This window comes from Epinephelus fuscoguttatus, linkage group LG18, assembly GCF_011397635.1.
Source record: "Epinephelus fuscoguttatus linkage group LG18, E.fuscoguttatus.final_Chr_v1".
Classification (NCBI taxonomy): Eukaryota; Metazoa; Chordata; class Actinopteri; order Perciformes; family Serranidae; genus Epinephelus; species Epinephelus fuscoguttatus.
The window spans coordinates 21,523,249-21,544,083 of record NC_064769.1 but is presented as its reverse complement, the minus strand read 5'-3'; the positions used below and the strand labels follow the sequence as shown (position 1 = coordinate 21,544,083).

General features: G+C 41.4%; 1 protein-coding gene across 5 annotated transcripts in view; it reads left to right on the top strand.

Annotated features, from left to right (window-relative positions):
- Positions 1-2,314: 2,314 nt before the first annotated feature.
- The window catches only part of LOC125905652 (spermatid perinuclear RNA binding protein), a 108,425-nt gene continuing 89,904 nt past the window's right edge, over positions 2,315-20,835 (top strand). For 2 of the 5 annotated variants that reach the window (XM_049603774.1, XM_049603777.1), the window contains exon 1: positions 3,685-3,926. The gene's annotated coding sequence lies outside the window, so the exon portion shown is untranslated. Of the gene's footprint in view, positions 2,409-3,684; positions 3,927-20,835 lie in introns of those variants that run through there. The other 3 variants (XM_049603775.1, XM_049603776.1, XM_049603778.1) reach the window with 3 other exon arrangements.

The following is a 20,835-nucleotide window of genomic DNA, read 5'->3' as shown; positions in this document are numbered from 1 at the left end:
ACTAAAAGGATTCCGCCAATATGGCTATCCTACGAGGCGGAAAATTGGGCACCTCAGATCAACTCGCCAATCCGCCTCTGTGTGTATAAATGCTCGCAGCTTGCCGGCAAAACTGCCCAACATTCACTGAAAATCTGTCAGTGTAAAAGGGAGTAAAGGGTGTAAATGGTGTACCTCAACTCGCCATCAATGTCAGCTGGGAAGGGCTTACGTAAAATGAATATACGAATGAAAGTTTGAAAGAAAGACTAAATAAGGAAAGTATCCACCGCAGAGTTTCACAAGCCTCCATGCTGTTTTCTACTGTTGACCAACCTGATTTCCAGCCTATGACGTTGAACATGACACACACACACACACACACACACACACAAACAGGAAAAAACCTGAACAGAAAGGCATACTACAAAGCCGTGTACACATGGTCTACTGGCAATGGGAAAGGAATCTATAGCCTATTTTTAGCAAGTTTACCCGTGTTTTAAAATCTGTGTATACACTTGTGTTATTGGAAAAGGGCTCAAAGCAATGCAAAACAACAGAGACAGGCAAAACTAACACAAAGTCTGTCTGTCTGGGCACAGATATGCAAAATGGCCACCTCTCCTACACGTGTAGGAGAGGTGGCCATTTTGCATATCTGTGCCCAGGAGCCCACTGTCTCATAATCTGCCCATGCTGAATACAAGTGTGAGGAGAAAACAGTGTAGTATTGGGGCAGCTCAGGTACGTGGATTGTCTGTGGCTGTGTTAGTATCGTGTGATTTATATCAGATGCTCGGTCATGTATATGTGTCTGTGTTATAAGGCTTATTGGTTTGTAAATGGGAATATGTCTGTTTGTATGTCACTCAAAATAGAGCCATGATAACCCTTCGGTCATGCAAATGACAGATGTGTGACAGATGTTACTAATGTTATTAATGTTACAATAAAGACTGGCTGCATCCATGAATCAGTCATTGCTGTTACCATGATGTACAGTAACAGACGCGCTCAAGCCCAGAGTAGAGTATCCACAGAGCCGAGTGTGAATGATTTTTAGATCTTAATTTTTAATTTGCCACAGTTGTTAGTGTGCTGGTTAAGCTTTAGCAATTCAGAGAGTCTCATTGAGATTAAGATGTCTTTAACAAGAGGCGAGCGTGTTACTCACAAGGGCTTTGGTTTCATTTCAACATTGGAAGGGACACACATGAAACATTTGGATTTGGGATTCTCTGCCAGAAAATTTTGAGCATTCAACACTTAATTTCCTGCATTCTGGTGAATTTTTATGCACAAATTTGTGCCTGTTCTGCATCAGTTTATAGTGAAAATGTCTTTGATTGTGTCAAAATAAAAGTCCTCTGCTGCTTTCACATGTTCTAAATATTAAAAGGGATGTGTCCTTTTCATCCCCCCACCCGAATACTACACCCAAGGTTACTCAGAGATTGAACCATATTTAAAAACATAGGTAATGCATGCCATGACTTTTAGCAGAGCGTAATGAAGTACAGAATTATTTCAAAAATGCATTTCATTTGAGACTAACACAAAAGGTGGCTATACAAAACTGTTAAAAACAATCTATTATTTTATGCGAAACTATGACATTTAACCTTCCGGACTCAAGGTGTAAAATGTATGCCCTGACACCTTGTTTGTATTTTGACAATGTCTTTTTATTCTTAATAAATGCTACTCATCATCACTCTGTAGTTTTTCTCCAAAAAGTAAAGGTTTACAAGAACAGCTGGTTAGTTACAGTAGGTTTATCTGATTTTACTTACTGTAGTGTTGGGAAATGACCAGTTACTTGCAATTAAATGACAAAATAAATGTAATTGTAATCAGGTCAGTAGCGGCAGTAACAAGCTAAGACACTGTTAATTAGGAAGTACTTGTTTGAGGACACTGGGACTTTGTTGTTCTCTTATCTGAGGACATTAGGACTTTATTATCATTGATAATATGTAGTTTTTTATACTTATCAGCTCCTACTGATCCCACAGAAAAAAAGCATACTAAACAAAAGTTTGAGTCTCAGGAAGGTATACTCAGCCTCTGTTTTGGTTTACACAAATAATGTAAAAGCTCCTAGTTTCCTCTCTCTGACACACACACACACACACACACACACTGGGAAGCGCTCCATATTATGCAAGGATAAATTCTGCACCAATCTGTTTTCTTTGCTGACTGTCTCTCCCCCCTCCTGCACCGTTGTACCGTTCACCGTACAGGTGCGAGCGAGCAGCGGGCTCGAGCCGCTCCGCCAATTAGGAGCACCGAGCGTGACCACGTGAACAAATCCCGTTGTCTAAATTCCCGTTCGGCGGCGAGCAGCTCGGAGTGAGCGGCAGCGCTGAAAGCCACAGTGAGTGGGAAGTAATAACGGCGGGCTGAACGGGAACGGTGAGCAGGTAAATGGCTTATGTTTATTCTCCTGGCTGTAGGCTACACTTCTTGTGCCGTCATGTCCTCACAGCTGATCTGTGGGGGGTGTTTCAGATGCGGGGCTCCGGGACAGGGATGTGTTGGATTACATTTGTCGTCGCTTGCGGGTTGATTTCTCTGCTCTCCTCCGGTCCGCGGACAGGACAAACAGCATCATCGGCTGCTTGGCTCTGCACCGTCTGCGCATTGAAACTCAGCCATCCCGCTCCTCCCACCCCCACCTCCTCTTCCTCTCCCCCTCTTGTCTCTTGCAGAAACACGAGGCTATTGATAGTTGACAGAAGCCTTGTAATCCCTGCCTGATCTGGCTGACCGGCCACAGCCATTTGCGAAACAAGAATCTTGATTGAACTTTATTTTGCTCCGAGATTTTGGTTTTTTTTTTTTAATTGGTAACGCCCGCATAGATTGACGCCGTGCACGGGGGGGGAGTGTGAGGGGCTTCTTTTGGGTGCTGCATGCAACCAGGCAAGCAGAGGCAAGCTTTTATTGCTGAATTATTTATAAGACTGTCTGGGAGAGAGTAATGCTTCTGTTGGATGGAGAGGGAGTCAAAAACTGTGTATTCATATGCTCTTTCTAATCATGAATGCTCTGCATTTGTATAAAAGCCTGCTGCATTTTTAATTTTGTCCAGTTTAAGCTGCCATAAAAAGGCTTTTTATTGTTTTGGTAAAGACAGTATAAGCGAAAAATCAATTAGCCTCATAACAGAGAATTATTGAATCAAGCATTTAGGTTATAAACTCGCGTATCAGCATCTTAATTGTGAGAATGTGCGGATTTTCTTTGATTTATGTAACTGTTAAAAGAAAATCCTTGACTTTTGGAGTGGTAAACTAACAAAATAAGCACCTAGGGAACTTGTCACGAACATTTGTCAGCATCTTCTGACATGTTACAGCCTCCATAGATACATCTGAAATATTGACACGCTAATTGATGGTGAAATAATCAATAGTTTTAGCTCCTCGTAAATTAATTAGGCTAAATTAAATGCACTGTGTTAATAGCAGCATTTGTAGTGTTTTCTGCAGCTCTGCGTTTGTTTACTCCTCTGTTTGTCTCAACTGCTTCCTCAGAAACATCAATAAATCATCAACAAACAAACAAATAAATAAATGCGGCGCATTTTGCCCCTGCTATGTGTTCTGCCGTTTCGCAGCCTCTGCTCCTGCTCCACCGGAATGAATCGACCTCGTCCGCGCATGCGCACCGCCGCCACCATTCATCTCTAGGGATCTCGCCCTCTTTTCTCTTGTCTCGTGCGAAAGAGGAGAAACCAGCAGGCGGCTCCGCGCTCGCGCTCGCCTCCCCGGTTGTTAAGGCACAAGTAGTCTGTGACTTCTCCTCGTTGCGGCTGGACGGTGACAGCTCAGGTCGGCTCGCACTCACTTGTCGGATTGAGCTCGGATTTTCGCTTCTTTTGGATTTCTATGTTTGGGTTAGCGGTGACGGACTCTCAGCGGCTTATTGCTTTCACTGTAAGTTGGTTTATATTTTATTTCTGGGGTTGTTTTTTGCCTGTTTGACATGCATGTTCAGCGCGCGAGAGAAAATGCTACCGGCACGAGTTTCGCCAGTTTGTTTTATCTCTCGCGTGCGCTTAGACGTTAGGACATACTTCTTTTTTATTTGTTGTTGTTTCTTTATCTTTTAAACCATGTTTGCGTTCGCTCTTTTCCGTGGCCAGAACAAAAAGAGGAACTTTACACGTGATAAACTTTCTTCATATTGTGTTTGCGGAAGATGCGTTCAGGTGAATTACGATATGTTGTGAAGAACAAACTGAGAGGAGGAGACCTGACTGCGGCTCATCTCTTATAGCAGGTGTCTGATAACCCACTTCCGCACTGTGCTGCGGGATATCGACTGTATGTACACCCACTGAGATCTGTTTAACCTAAACATTTCCCTAACACTTTGTTATTGGAGGTTAAGGTGACAGTTGTTTTTTCAGTCGCCTGGTCTTTTAGTTGTTTCAGTATTTTTCTCATTTCCCCTTTTTAACCTGCACGAGGCACTGCTTTAGGGGAACCAAAAGTAAGTTATTGTAGCACCAGGTTTCATCATCGAGGTTATTTCCTCAAACAATTTACCTTCTGCTTTGTGTGTGTGTGTGTGTGTGTGTGTGTGCGTGTGCGCGGGTTGAGGTGAGTGACAGTGAAAGAAAGAAATGCTGATCTCTGTTCTTGCTGAACCAGCTCGTTGGCGTACCTGAACCTGTTAAGTAGCCATATAATCATAAACTAACACCTTGTTTTTCTGTCTTAGAGAGCCCACAACAGGCAGAGCAGCTTGTCAGTGTACAAAGGTCTTCACGCCTGCGTGTACAGTGTCGTGTTAAACTTTCCAAACATTGTATTCACTCACTGAGTAATTGAGCTGTATTTGGTTTCTGCTGTGGTCCAGTGCTTCTCACTGGTCTGTGCTGGTTTCAGTCGTTTATCAGCTATTTGTGCCTGGTGGTCTCCAGGCTTGACTAATGGCCTGTTGCCTTTGGGGTTATTTTGGTCCGCTCCACCCTGCTCCACCCTGTTTCATCTGCAGGAGCCACACCTGCCCTGCTCAGAGTGAAATGTGGGGTATCATTGTTTCAACGCCCAGCCCTTTGCTTTAATTGCTTAGATGGAGTTGATTTATAGAGTGGAAACAGAGTTGTTGCTTGTTACGGACATATAATGCTGCTCTTGTGCTTTGACAGTGGGCTTTATGAAAGAGAGAGAGATGGATTATTATGTGTGTGTTTGTGAGATTGTCAGTGATTTTGCAGTCTTGCTCCTTTCCTTGTGTGTATTTATGTATCCAGCGGCAGCCTTCCAAAGTGAGCAGAGTACCAGGAATAGGGCAGGTAGAGAAAGTGTGTGTGTGTGTGTGTGTGTGTGTTTGTGTGTGTACCTGTGTGGTTGAGTGTGTACGCTCCAGGCCCCCACCAGCACTTTCACAGCCTCTTTCTCGTAAGCATTGACTTGGCAGTGAACTCTCTATCAGTATCGACGAGATAAGAGGATGAGAAGGAGGGAGAGAGCGAGATGGTGCTGTACGATCACGATGCACAATCTGTCTTTGTCGCTCTCAGTATTTCTTTCTCCCAGAATCTTTTGGTATTTAATTTTTTTATTTCTCTCCTCATTTTTTTGGGAAAATGTGGTACACTCTTTTGTCTTCATTTTGCTCAGCATCTCTATCCCCTTTTGTCGTTTTTTTTTTTAGGCAGACAAGGATTTTAGACTTGATTTATTGCATTATTTAGTTAGTTTATTTGACATTCCTACTCACCGGTTGATATTTTCCCTCCAGGTTCTATTCCTGAGTTAAAAAGCACATTCAATCAGATTTTATAAGATGTTTTCCATATAAAATAGGGCTTTGTACCAATCTATATTTAGCTTTTGCTGTTTGATCCTGGTATCAAACGGTGATTGAAGTTCAATGGATTTGAATTGCTTCAATGGATGTAGAAATTGATTTAATTTCCACTAATGGAACTCAGATTCTCAGATTAAAGGAATACTTCACCCACAAAATGCCTGTTTGTATATTAAATACTAACCCTGTGTTACGCTGAACTGTCCGCTAAACTTTGTTTTTCTCACATGCCTCCACAAGAACTGCAGTAAATGGGGGCAACAGAATTGTATCAAAACATCCATTTACAAACTCTTAAGCAACTTGTGCCGTTTAATCCAAGTGTTATTCATCTGTTATTGCTAAAATCTTAATTTTTACTACACTTCCACATGCGAATAGCGTGCCTGGGCAAGCATGTGCGGTTGAAATCTGCTTGTGTATTCCACTGAGCAGAGCTTAAATGCATGGGCTTGCTCAGGGATGCAACTCATCCATGCATGAGACCTTTTATGTGGAAGTGTTTTAAATGGTAAGGTCTTAGCAAAAATGCATATGTGTGGGAAGTAGCATGTTAAGCATACAACTGGATAAATGATATTGTACTCCATGATGTGTATGAGAGTTTGTAAATGGATGTTTAGGTGTAGTTTAGCTGCTGATAAAGGCAGTCCTCCTTTTTGGATTCTTCATTCACTTTTTTTATCCCACAAATTCAATTTAATACAGGGTGAGTAATTGATATTCAAGGTAGGTGCACTGAGCATGCATGGCAAAGACAAACACAAACACAGTGAGGTGACAGTTGAATAACAGCCACAAACCAGAAAAGCACAATTTTGTCAAGTAAATTTGTTCTGATCTGTTCTGATACTCGGCCAGGTAAACAAACAGCATTTTATTTGTTTTCAAGTCAGGTCCAGTCAGGTTTATTTAGACAGCGCCAATCACAAATTTACCTCAGATGGCTTTACAATTTGCACAGCATACATCACGCTCTACCTTTAAATACTCAGCTCTGATAAGGACAAACTCCTCCCTAAGATCATTTAACAGTAAAGAATGAGTAAGACACCTCAAGGACAGTTTTATTTAAAAAGTAAAATGTTTGGTTTCATGTGCTCTTGTGCTCGTCCCCTTGTATGTCTGCTCTGCATGTAAAGCCTGGTTCAGCTATTTTCTCTGCAAACCAATCAGTGTGTAAGCGTCTGTTTTATGTACGTCCAGGAGCAGCATCGTGGCCCCTCGCCTGCTTGGGTTCTGGTTTTCTTTATGTTATGTTCTTAGTTTAAACTGTTTAGAATCTCAGTAACACATGCTCAGTGGCAGAGGACTCTCAGTAGTGTCACAAGATGTCTCTTCCTCCTGCCGCTGTCTCTGCAGCGTGTGTGTATTCTGGTGCCCAGTGCCTATCAGCGAAACAAGAGTCTGCCCACCAGTTCTCAGATTCTAGCATACAGCAGCACATTTAGAGTCTCATCTGGCAAGGAAATGTAGCACTAATCCAATTGGCTGGAGCTTTAGTAAAAGCTTTCCTAATTGGCCGATATGGCAGCTGGCTGCCAAGGTTCCAGTAAGCACAACAGGGAGTTGGGGAGAGTCCCAGTGGTGCTGTGGTGCAAGGGAGACTGAACAAAGGGTAGATAGCAGGGTGTGCTACTGTTTTGAATATTCCTCCACATGGCAATATAAAGGACCCATCTGCACCCTGCTGACTCAGACCCATCCAACTGACCATAACTCATTTTCAGCTGTTGTTTGCAAGGCACGCATGCAAATACACACATGCAAACACACACATTCCATCTGCGGGAACAAGAATGGCTTTCGTCACACAAGCATGTTTGAGAAAACATCTTCCCAACTGGCTGGGGAACAAAGCTATTAACACAGGAATATTGACTGTGTGTGTGTGTGTGTGTGTGTGTGTGTGTGTGTGTGTGTGTGTGTGTTTTAAGAGGAAGAGTGGCTCTGTGGAGAGAAATAATGCTCCTACCAACATCCACTGCAGCCGTTCCTGTTTCCTTTCACCTCAGTGTGGGATCCAGGAATAGCTCAGAGTGACAGAGACAAGAGATGAGAGAGAGAGAGGGTGAGACGGACAGACAGAGAAAGAGAAACAAAGAGGGACCGTCAGACAGACAGACAGGGGCAGAGTGTGTGAGAGAATGCCATGTAAGGTTTCCTGCACTACAGCTCGCACCACCATGCACAAACACGGAACCTGAAATGAACTGTTCAGGGTCTGGTTTCTGGAGTCACTGCTAACTTGAACTTTGGCTTTGTGTGGCTGCTTCACAATGAAACAAAGGCAGCCTTCACCATAAGATCTATTAGAGAACTTGTTATAATAGCGAGGTCCCTCTGAGGAATGGCTTGTTTTATTTGCATTCTCATTTTTTTGTCCATATACAATAGCAGCATTGTCGCGAAGTGTACTGCATATGATGAATTAATTTCCCATTAGGCTTGTGAAACTTTGAAATAAGAAGTAAACCCTTGTTAAGAAGTTAGAACCCTAATGTAGTACAACTTCTCATCGTTTCAATTTCCTTTTTGTGCTTGGTCATGTAATTTTTTAACACTTGAACAATTAATGTATCTGATGCACACATTCATTAAAAACCTCAACACTAATTTGGCTTAACATAAAAGGTCATTTGTGTAATTAAGTAGAAGCAGAGTTGATACACAGGCGTTCAATCTATGACACTTTTTTTCTTAGAGTTAAAGAAAAATATAAAATAAGCATGTGAAAGCGTCGTAACTATAAATATTTCACTAATTAGTGAGGCAGCAGAGTGTGTTCATCATCTTAGCTTTGCACAAAGAATTGAAAATCAAACATTGACATTTGTTTTATCGCAGGGTAAAATGCTCCAGATGGCATTGTAAAGCACTTAATGCGCGTTTACACAGAATCACTGTTCTACAAAGTGAGATGAAGCTCAAAGACATATTTTATCATGATGACCCTGAAGAGAAATCCATTCACTCCTCCATCATGTGTGTGCACACATATAAGGTAGTCACCACAGGCCCCAATGCATATTTTTTGACGGACCCTATTGGACGCTACTTATTAGTTTCAGGTGCACACACACACCACTGGCAACTGTTCATAAAGATGCCAATGTAATCTGATTTAGGGAGCTTTGCTGCTTTTTCCTCCTGTTCGTTTCTCTCTTGTCCACTTTTATATTTAGAAGGCATGACTGCTTGCTGGACTTGCAGATGAGCTCAGACTGTCATACTAGACTGATTTTGCACTAGTTACCGTATCGTATAATCTTGTCACCTCATGGTCTAAGATTAGTGTTTGGTACTTTAAATTTGAGGAATGAGTGTGAACATGCTCATTTGATTGATTGAAGTTTTTACGACCAACATTTTTCTTGTAGTATTTTCACAAAATCCAAACCACATGTCACTCGACTAGTTGATAAATGCACAGTAGTGTCAATGGGTGAAGGACGTATATATGGAGGGAAGCTTTCAGAAGTCCACTCTCTGCATATTCCATTTCACTCGCTGATGTGATGATGGATTTACCAGGAGGGAGGTTGTCGTGATGGACATGTGGGTGAGGAGAGTTAAGAATGTGCCTTTCTTCTTGCATCGGTGGGTTTGTTAGAGCGTAGTTCCACAACAGTTATTCCTGCACTAATTATGTGTCATCTAGCTGGATGGTGGAGACATTTAGAAGTAAGTGGGGGGTCGGAGGAATTAATGAAATTGTCATAACTGAGGAGAGTATACTTATTTAGGATACTGCAGTGATGATATCTTAGTGGTTGCTTGTCCAGGACTTTGATGGCTTGATTGTAAAGGGATGTTAGTAGTTTAATGGTGGAGGCTGATGCTCTTTGCTCTCCTGTGTCTAATTCTTTCTGTCACCGCTTTGTACTGCATCTTATGCGGGATAAACAAGCAAACTAAACAGATACATAGAGTCAAGCAGTGAGTGGAGGATGTGGAAATAGGGCACGAGTTAAATCCAGTTATAGTTGCACACTTCCATAACCTGGTTACTGTGAATACCTATGGTAGATGAAGTTGATTAAGGGTGTATATGGTTCATAGGTTGACTTACCCAACCACCTGAATTTAGCTTACATGAGCTGATAGATGGATCAAAAAAGGCTCAAAGAAATTGCTGAATATGTATTTAAATGGACTGATGTGTGGGGTTAAATGGTCCAGTCACGATGTATGGATTGGGATTTAAATACTACTCTTTTGCCAGTGGTGTGACATGAAAGCTGCTTCCTCTGTTTCTCCCAATTGTTTTATATTATTGTAAAATAATCAGAATATTACATTTCTATGGTGTTAGCAAAATCACAGCACGCATGTATGCATACATCTGTCAGAGTGATGGATTGGGTGAATGGAGTGTCTTCATTTTGACAGTTTGGTATGGGAGGGCCATCTGCTCTATCACTCAGCAACTGCGAGTGTCACCTCTCTGCTCTGCCTTGTATGCGCTCACTCTCACGCACACTCACTGACAGCAACATATAACGCATATAATGTTCACATGTTGATAACCCATTTGCACAGACCCCAGCCGAACTCTGAGCTCCCTCTCTCGCGCTTTCTGCACACGCACACACACAGCCTTCCCCTATCCCCCTCCTCTAATGTCCCAGCTCTGCTTACTGCCTCAAAAAGAGCTTAGATCAGGGAAACCATAGCTTGCCCTCATGCAGACTTCCTGGAAGATCGAGCTATTTATTCAAACCAAGCGGGCCTTGTTTGGACTGTTACTGGAAGGTTGCCAGCTTGAATCCCAGTATTGTTTTACAAATTTGGTTGAACCAAACCACTGTCAAGGTGCCGTAGAGCAGGGCAGTCACCTCCATTTCCTCCAATAAGCGGTTGACGGCTGTGGTTGTACAGGGAAGTTTATAAAGAGTAGCATCATATTTTATTATTATATGATGCATTTGTATGCTCGTAATTTATTACACTGTAGTAAACAACATGAATAATTATAGTAATTTGTATTTGTATTGGTTTATACAAAGTGAAAGGCACAGTGTGCATTGTATCCTCATTCAGTGGTTCGTACATCTTATGAATGAGAGCCCCTGTCAGTTAGGTTAAGGAAGGAAGGATGAGAGAGGCAGCTGTTTGTGAGTGACAGTAAACTTTTAAACCCAGCGCAATGAACCGTTAAGTTACACCTTCACTTCCTGACATTCTACTGCTCCGTATGTGCCCTGACTTTGCTCTGCGTTCCTAGAGTTTAGAGCAGTGAATAACCGAAAAGGTATATATTCTAACAGTGCAACTAATGAACAGTCCATCTCCAAAAAATGGAAAATCAAAGCATGGGGGCTGATGTGTTAATTGTGGCGGGCCGCCACAGATAAATGAATGCATGGGAAACACTGCACAGGACATGAACTGTGGTCTCCTGGGTCAAAGTCCTGTGTTTGTTTGACCCAGACCACCTCACTATACAGACTTTGCCACTCTTTATAATTTCCCCCACCTTCCTGTCTTGCTCCCTTCATATAAGGGCACATTACTTTTGATTAGTATAAGTACGCACAGTGATTAGGAACAGCCTGCAGTGTTATATGCTGTGTTTATAAGCTTCATCTGTCACTGTTGAACCTCTCCATTTATTTTTCTTGTTAGTGCATTACACAGAGCAGATGAAGTGTTGTTGGCTACCCTCTTTGGTAACAGACCTGAAAAACAATGTCAGCTGTTGTTGTAGGTTTGTAGTGTCTGTTTGTGGTAGTTGGTGCCTTGAAAAGCATAATCCAGCTCAATCTGCCCTAATCTGCATTTGACAACAGTGTTAAACATCCCATGGATCAACTTGTTATTTTCAATCCAAAGAAGCTGTTTTTTTTTCTGTGATGTAGATATAAAGTAGCTTCTCTAGCATCGTCTGCCAGTGTTATGCTCTAGCACAAGAGGTCTAAAACCTCGTCATAAAGAACTGCAGGCAAATCTGTCTCCATTAGACCAATATAAAGCGTTTTTGTTGCTTTGAAAGGAACCTACACGAAAAAGTCTTGGGAGCAATTTTAAGCTGTTCACCACAATGTGTAAACACATGCACTAGATGGAAATAAGCATAATAAAACCCCCACTATCTGACCTGCTTCTTTGGAGAAATGAGGAAAAAATTATATCTCACTTAAAAACAATTAAATATCTCAATGATACTTTGGCTTTGTGTGCATGCATATGTGTGCCTGCAGGCCATATTTTCTCTCTACTACAATGACCCAGTGACCGGTGTTAGCAGATTAATTGCTGCTTTCATGTTAAGCTGTGGCGTATCACCCCGTAATTGGTAATGGAGATTATCAGTGAGATGCTGTGTAGGTCTCTGTATGTGTGTGTGTGTGTGTGTGTGTGTGTGTGTGTGTGTGTGTGTGTGTGTGTGCATGGGGGTGTGTGAGATTTCTTTATCTGATTAGGAAGTTTATCTAATAAAGTAGGATTTATGGGATTCTAGTCTCTCTCTCCTCTGCGCACACACCAGCCTACGCTGACACGTGTACCAGTGGAGGAAGAGGATCACAAACAGAATGCACGTCTCTGCAGAGCGGCATGTTACTGACACAGTTGGGGTGTTGGGGGGTGTTGTACAGTATTAAGGACAGTATGCTGATAAAATTCTATGTTAGTAAGGTTGGCTTGTGTATTTGTGGGACTTCATGGACGATATAGACTGTAAAATCAAAGATATTAATGTACAGTACAAGACAAACATACTTGTGTCATATGCCTGAAAGCTACCGAGGTGTATCCACCCGTGTTTGTTGTGCTTGCTGGGAGGATAGGGATGAAAAGGACGCAACGGAGCAACACACTCTTCCACACACGTGTACCCACACATACATGCCTGCGAGCAGACACGTAGCACTCGCAGGAAAGCTTCACCATATTTCTCCTGAGACCCTTCGGAGCCACATCATCGTCTCACTCCAGCACACACATCATTGTCAGCCTGACTTGCATACGTGCAGCCTCCACCCAGCCACCTGCCCGTGTGCATGTGTGTGTAGCTGTGAAAAGTAAAGGAAGGAAGATGTGTAAAAATAGTTGTGTCTGTGCTTGTGTGCATCTGTGTGGTAATGCCTGAATTAATAAGCCATCTGTGAAATATCGGAATATTAAAAAAACTTTAACATTTGCAAACTTCCTTTTTATATGGACATTTACCTCAATCCAAGGGTCAGGTTTAAAAATAAAATCCACCTTCAGAACTTTACATGACTATTTGTCATCAGCTTGTGATGTTAATGTATTTCAGATCTTTTTCAGTGATGACATGTTGTAGTTTATATTTTTAGCTTCTATTTTCTCACATTTCTGCGTAACAACCTTCAACAATGGCTCAGTGCATCTTAAATACTTTGCACTCTGCTGTGGGTTTAATGTGTAGGTGGGAAGAGTAAGAGCCACATGAATACACTATTAAACACATGAATAGATAATTAAAGAACGATACAGATAATATTGAGAGAAGAGCTTTGTAAATATGTAGGGTTTTTTAAGAACATTGTAAAGTATTTACTACACTCTGCAACCCCTTTGTTTAGGGAACCATAACCAGGCTAGTGTTGGATGTACCTTTTATTGGAATAAAGAAATTTTATGCTGGCCCAGCTCACTGGCTTTTCATCCACAGCTCATTAGAGCTATAGCCTGACAGCTCCCACACAGATCTCTCCAAACAGTCTCTCTCGTCCGCTCAAAACGCAGTAAAACAGGCTCCAACATGCAGCATGCACCTGGGATTGGACACCGACTTGACTGACAGGCGTAGCTTTGATTGGTGAGCGCTCACAAAGAGGTCCAATTCTGAGTTAAACTATATCAAACAAACATCAGGCTTGACGGCGCCATCAAACTGGCAGTGACACTAGCCGCTTGCAGTGCTTCTTCTGGCTTTCAGCCTGAGTGAGTGTAGGCATGACATTGTGGTTATCAAGTGGGCACCTTCCTTCACAAATGACTCACTGAGTTAGAGACACGACACCTCGAGGAGGCTGAGCAGTACAGCGTCCCCTGCAACACCCCCTTCTGTTCCCGTTCTCAGCAGACCCAGTCACATTGATATTGTGTCATAATCTTGGTAGCATGAGCTTCTTCTTGCAGGAAGTTGCAACGCCTGAGAGCTTTGACAGTAAAGGCTCAGTCACCTCTGTTGGCAGCGCAGCATGTGGAACAAGCAGTAAGAAAACCCAACTGTGCCTCGGCTCATAAAAGAGGTCTGATATGTCGCCTGGGGGGCCTTTGGTTATCAGTAAATTAAACCTAAAAAAGCAGAGCTGCTAAACAGGGCTGATATGATTAGGTGCTGCAGTGTGAATGAGCAGCAAGCGGGGAAGATAACAATGCAAGACCATGATAGTGACGTTTCCTATTTAATCAAAGAGAAATATGTCTCAATTGCTTTATAATCCGTTGACGCTGTAATCTGTTGAGGTGCTGTCTCTCCCTAAAGTCATAAAACATACTGTACTGAGTTTACAGCACAACATTGTTTTAAAATCAGCCATCCAAACCTTAGGACACTGGTTCCAAATCCACTTGTGTCCTGTGAGAAAGGAGGCTTTTTTCGTTAAGAGTGATGTAATAATACACTGTGAGTTGTAATATATTTTGTGACTCATAACACGGACTATTTGATTAAAACAAGCATTAAATTGGTGCTGACACTTCCCGTTTGCAGCTGTACCAGCTGCTGGTGAGTCCATATTAAATAATGTGTGTTTTGCAGCTTAGTTGTTTTTTGCTCTTTTTGACAAGCTTTGATCTGACGTGCTGTACTCATGGAGCACTTTGCTGTATATTATATTTAGTTAGGGATGTTTGCTCTCCATGGTGCTGAAATGCTCTGTTTTATTTTGTTAGTGATGATTGTCTTTGTTTGAATTGCTTTGTACCAGTAGCTTGATATCAGAAACACATCAAATCTTTATAACGGTTGCTGTTTCAATGGCTGGCTGTTGTGTCATGTCAGTCCACAGTGTCTGACTCCAGGTAAACATGATTATGTTGTCATTTTTGATCTGCCTCTCTCTGCTGTATAATGTCAGGCTTATTTGCAAATGGTAAGTGGACTGCACTTGTGCAGCGCTTTTCTAGCCCTCCAACCACTCAATGTATGTCACATTCACCCATTCACACACACAGCCACACACTAATGGTCAGGGCTATCATGCATGGTGCCGCCTGCTACGCAGTTACCATTCACACAGTCTTGAACACCAATGGGACAGCCATAGGGAGCAATTTGGGGTTCAGTGTCTTGCCCATTGATGCTTTGACATGCAGACTGGAGAAGCCGGAGATCGAACCGCTACAGCCCCCCCAAATGGCTCTGGAACCCAATCACCAGAAAAATGCTGGCATTGTATGTTTCTGTAAATTACAGATTTGTTACATTTGCACGTTATTATGTAGCAGATACACTGAAACTTGCATGTGGTTAGGTTTATGCACTAAGGCCACTTAGTTATGGTTGGGAAAAGATCATGTATTGGCTTACAATGCCCAGTTTGGGGGGCATAATCACAGCAGGATAAGCAGCCATGTCTGTAAAAAAAACCAACCGATTTTCCTGCCTAAAAAGCTGACGGGAGAACAGTGACAGGCTGCTAAAAATACCCACATTGAGTGCCTAAAAAGCCACTGGAAAAACAGCAATGACTCGCTTTTACACAACTGGTTTTGTTTGTTTCTCTGTCTTGAACAGTGGTCCACGGTGATGTGCAGCTTGGCAGCCAGGCAGCTGGATTTAGTTCCCCTACCTTAGACCATGAATGTTAATGTATGAGTCTCCTGGCTTTTGATTTTTATAAGAATAAGACCACAAAAAAGCTAAAAGGTAAAAAAAAGACTTCTATTTGGCATGTAAGAGGGGCATTTCAGTTGTATCTGCCTCTGCTTTGGAGGAAGTGATAATGTGATTGCATCTAATGAAGTGTGGATTTGGGAAGAACAATAGATTAAGGTGGGACTAGGAACTGCTTAAGGAGCAAAACCCATTACAACAAAAACTGTGATATGCATGCAGTGTTTTGCGTGAGGGAAAGCAAGAGGAAAGGAGAAAGAAACTCCGGTGTTGGTTTGCATAATTAAGTGAAATACGATACAGAGTGATGCAGGTGGAGGCTGCAGTTAATTGGGAATCCATGCCAGGTTTTTATCACCGCTGCAACGCAGTGCTATCTGTGATACTGTGGGTCGCTTAATGATGACGAGAAGATGTAGACTACAAAGAGAGAAGCACCAAACCACTATCAAAGCACGTCGGGAAAAAAAAAGCTCAATACCAAGTGTGGAAATGGGTTGTCTGAACAACTTCCCCTCACAGGCAGAGCTGCGCGCCCATCAGACTGAGGGAAACATCCCCTTCGGGACATGTCTCTTTCAGGATGCCAAAAAGCAAGGCGCGTTACTGCTGCCCGTAATGGACCGACCCAAACAACCAGCAAACTTGAGAGGCGAGTTATTGTCCCAGATTAGATTTCTAAATGAAATTAAAGGTGCATGGAGGAGAGATCAGCACAGACACATTGGATTTGCAGGCGTGATCTGTCTTAGCGGGGGTGTTTTTCCTGCAGGACAAAGATCCTGATTTGGGGATCTTAATCAGTGTTGGTGAATTAAGGTTAAGCATTTTCGGGACAGATGTGCAGTGTAGAATGATGTAGTCATTAGAGAGGGATGGATGGAGAAAGCAGCACTCAGGGTTGGCACAGGGGAACAGATGCTCTTTGGCTGTAGCAGTGGGGGGTGGGTCCTCCTGTGCGGAGCAGGGCTCACCTGAAGGCTCAGGATTTGGCAACTGTTCATAGACTATTAGTATGTGGCTTCACTCATATGCATCCATCTACCATCTCTGATCTTTGGCAGAGGAGGGGCTTGTTTTCAAATCATAAACAATCAGTTGACTCACATGGACGATGGATTTGATATTTTGTGTTCTTATACTGTTAATAATTGATGGTGATAAATTATTATCAACACTGCATCATTCATGGTAATATGATCACTGCAACACTGATTACTGACCTTTTTTCTTGCACCCCTATTAATTAGCAATACTACCTTTGGCCAACTGTGCTGTGTGTTTTGTGTTGATATTGGCAGTTCAAATGTCTGCACTGGCATAATATTAGAGGTACCCTGCCAGATGTGCTGTAGCCTTTGACTGAAGCCTTCATAACGATTTTGTGCCTGCATGCTTGGTACTGTACTAGCTTTTATTTTTCAGAATAGCCATGTTTATCTTGATTTTTGTCTTTGCTTGTTCAATATTTTGCATGTTGACCATATTTTCTTTTAAAGATTGCAGTTACACAGCGGATAGTAGTTTAATAACATGTTTATTGTCTTATGTTGTGTGCATTAGGGGAGACAGGGAATGGTTGTAACATTTTTGACATTTCTAAGTGTATCTTGGAGCTCTTTTAAGCCAGTGCATTCAAAGTGTGATGCAGCATAGTTACATGTAGGGATGGGTATGGAAACCTAGTATTAAATGAGCTATGCTATCAAAGACTGTAGTACTGATAAGCTCCGACGTTAATAGTTCTTTTATCGGTGCTCTTAAATATTTTTAATTTATTACCATCCTGCAGCCTCTCACCTGCGCTCTGTACCGGGGCTGACCTCCTCCACAGATAAACACAGTCACACAACAATAAAGTAATAAAGTCAGTGAACAGCAAAGAGACTGCAATGGAAACAAAGTGAAGATAGCGCCAAAATTACTCATTGACAGCACCTATGCTCATTACTGTAAGTGCAATTTAACCTTTGCGAGTCGAAAGCCAACACTTTATCAATGCATGTATCAACGATTAAAAACATGTAAACATGCAGACAGCGATATTTCAATTTGCTCTGTCCACAGTCTCTCATCCACCATCACTTACGTTATGTTTAACACAAGGACAGCACAGTAGTTTGGTTAATAGCGAATAGTTACAAATAAGCCAAAATGACAACTGTCTGTATGTAGACTAACTTAGTTTGATACTTATCTTAGAATTAGGCAGATACTTTTAAATTTAGCTGCTGGCTGAGACAAACAGCCTCTCCTCTCTCTACCAGCACAGATGTTACCTGCATGCAGTGAATCACATCAGCAGAGAGGGAGCAGGACAGAGGACAGGAGGAATGACTTATAGTGACTAATAAATTGTCAGGAATATTATTTATATAGTGACTTAGTAGTAGTAGTAGTAGGAGTTGTAAAAATACTGTTGCTGCTCTACAAACAACATTTTGTTATATTTAAAATATTCAGTAATCCTGTTCTGAATTTATTCTTTTTTAAATTGATATATTCTCTGAAAAACAATTATTTAGAAATGAAAAAGAGCCACCAAGAGTATCGAAAAAGTACTGAATCGATAAGGAGTATAAATAAGAGTGGTAGTAGTAGTATCGATAAAATCTTAATGATACCCAGCTCTAGTTACGTGTGTCTGCTATAGTCTGAGTTAGTTGCAACACAGCCTGGGATGCAATGTAACATTATGAAACAATGATTGTGACAAAAAGTCAAGACACTGAAAGCTTTTAAGTCAACACTGAAATGCCTTTGTAACATATTTGGTGTGTCTGTGTCTATGTTTGTATGTTTGTGTGTGTTTGCACTTGTCTGCACTCATGTGTTTGCTTATTTGTCTGTGTATGTTTGTTCTTGTCTGTACGGAGAGCTTTGCATGGGGTAGGTTGTTGCATTTTCTCACGTTACAACTAACCCAGACTACTGATGCTACGAACCAGGTTACCTTACATCTATCAGCGAAAACCGCTTGCATGAAAGATATCTACATAGACACATAATAAACATGTTAAAAGTTTGATGAATTAAGCTACAAAAAAGGCAATGCTACTAAAAAAATAAACTGGAAAAATACTTGCTACACCCTTATAAACTTGGCTGTTTCTGCCACAGGATGCTAATTACTCACATGATGAATAAGAAGTAAAAAAAACGTGCAGAGTTAATATGTTGATTTGTAGCTTGTTCCTGGTTGGAGAAATTGAAAGTGTTGCAGTTATTTCAGGTTACAACCATACTAATTCTTAATGTTGAATAAACACAGGCACAACATTCATAGATGCAGCAGTGTGTGTGTTGTTTGTTTCAAAAAGAACACTGTGTGCATTGTTCTCAACATCATATACGAACATCTCAGTTACCATACATCCATGCTAAATAGGAACTTCCTGTTTCCCTTTCTCATAAAGTGTTAACCATACTGCCTCCTGTGTAAAGTCAGACTCGTTTCAAACCATGTGGTCGGTTCAGCACTGCTGAATGAACGGGCCTGTTATCACAGAGGACAGAATTACATTTTCTCACTCTGTGTAGTCCCAGTCAGACTTCAGACTTTATCTGTGGATTATGTGTAGGCTGTACACCAACCTGTGTCTATTTGCTGAATTGTTTCAGGTAAATGCACACACACAGGTCTGTATATATGTCAGAGTTGTTAGTTCAGCAAAGTGAGTTGGATTTTCTGAGCAAAATGTTTTTTTAAATAGCAAAGTCTCCATGAAGAAGGCAGACTAAAGGTTTAAACTTCCGGTCAGTCATAAAATGGCTTTATTGTTTTAATGCTTATGGACTTTATACTTCTTTTCAGTCAGTGGATTATAAACAATACGCAGCATTGTTTTCTGTCCGCAACATACAGTAGCAGCTAAATTGTTGTTGATTTAAATCCACTAGTAGTTATGCAGTTGTTGAAATAAAAGGAAATACTCCAGAGACACATGGACAAACACATGTTGGGTACAGCTTGCAGTTACGAGGCTACGGTTGCTGTAAAGTTATACAGAATTATCATGAACACATTCTTATAACCATATATTTCAGTGCAAAACTGCAACAAAGAGACTTTTATTGTCCCAGTAGTTAAAAAAGAAGCTTCTGCATAGTTTAGTGTTTTTGCATATGGCATATTAGTCAGTCAAAAAGTAGAACATTGAGCAGTGCTGACAGTTTTCAAACGCATTAACTATTGACTGTGAATACTTTTACTTCAAAAACAGCAGCAATAAAAACAGTATCAAATGATGCATTCTGGAATATTGGTATTTTAAGTAATTACAATTAAGGAGTAACAACTACAGATAGTGCTTGAATTACAAGTTTGTGATTCGTATATATCTGCAGTGGCTGAGAATGTAATTGCAAGCACATTCCTTATTTAAGCTCACAGTAACCTTTAAGCTTTTAAGGTCGACGCAGCTCACAGCTGAAACACATTCCAACAGTTTTTCAATTTTCCACTTATACACCAAAACCCATAGATGGCCTACTGAAGCCAAGCTACATAGTGCTTTCTCCCAGTGACGTCTGAGAAGTTATGTGCTGTCAAAGAATTACTGTAGCAACACTGTAGTGCAGTGTGTCTTCAACTAAAGGCCTCCTCATGACAAGGATAATATTGTGTTTTATGTTCATGGACCGGTCAGTTTAAAAGCCTGCAGAGTACCACTGCACCATTAAGATGTGCAGGAGTTATTTATCCCATAAGTATTTCTCTTCTTTTCTTCCATAAACACACCATAAATGTCACCGTCACATGTACACTCCCGTTCACAAACACATGAAGCATTTCTTTCACACAAATAGAGCAGGTGGTTTGGATGCAAAAACATGGAAGCCTTCAGGACTGCTGCAGTGCATTACATATGCTGTAGTCAGCTCAAGCTATTTCTGTTGCCCCGTCAGCCAGCCAAGAAGCAGCCCTGCCCATTTCAGACCAGCCCTGCAGGTTAATCCATTGAGGCCTTTAGTTCGTCATCATTTTAAGCTCTAGATTCATTTTAAATATCTACCCAAGCACTGGCATGTATGGATTTAGTGGAAATAGGGTAATCTGCATACAGTTAACAAGAAAAATTATGAATTAGCAGAAACATGGCAGGTAAAGGGAAGAAAGAGGTAAAGGTGAGATTGATTATTCAGCAGTAGATCGACCTTTACCTCATTTGCATACTCATTTTTCACATTATCGCTTTACACTGTCAAAA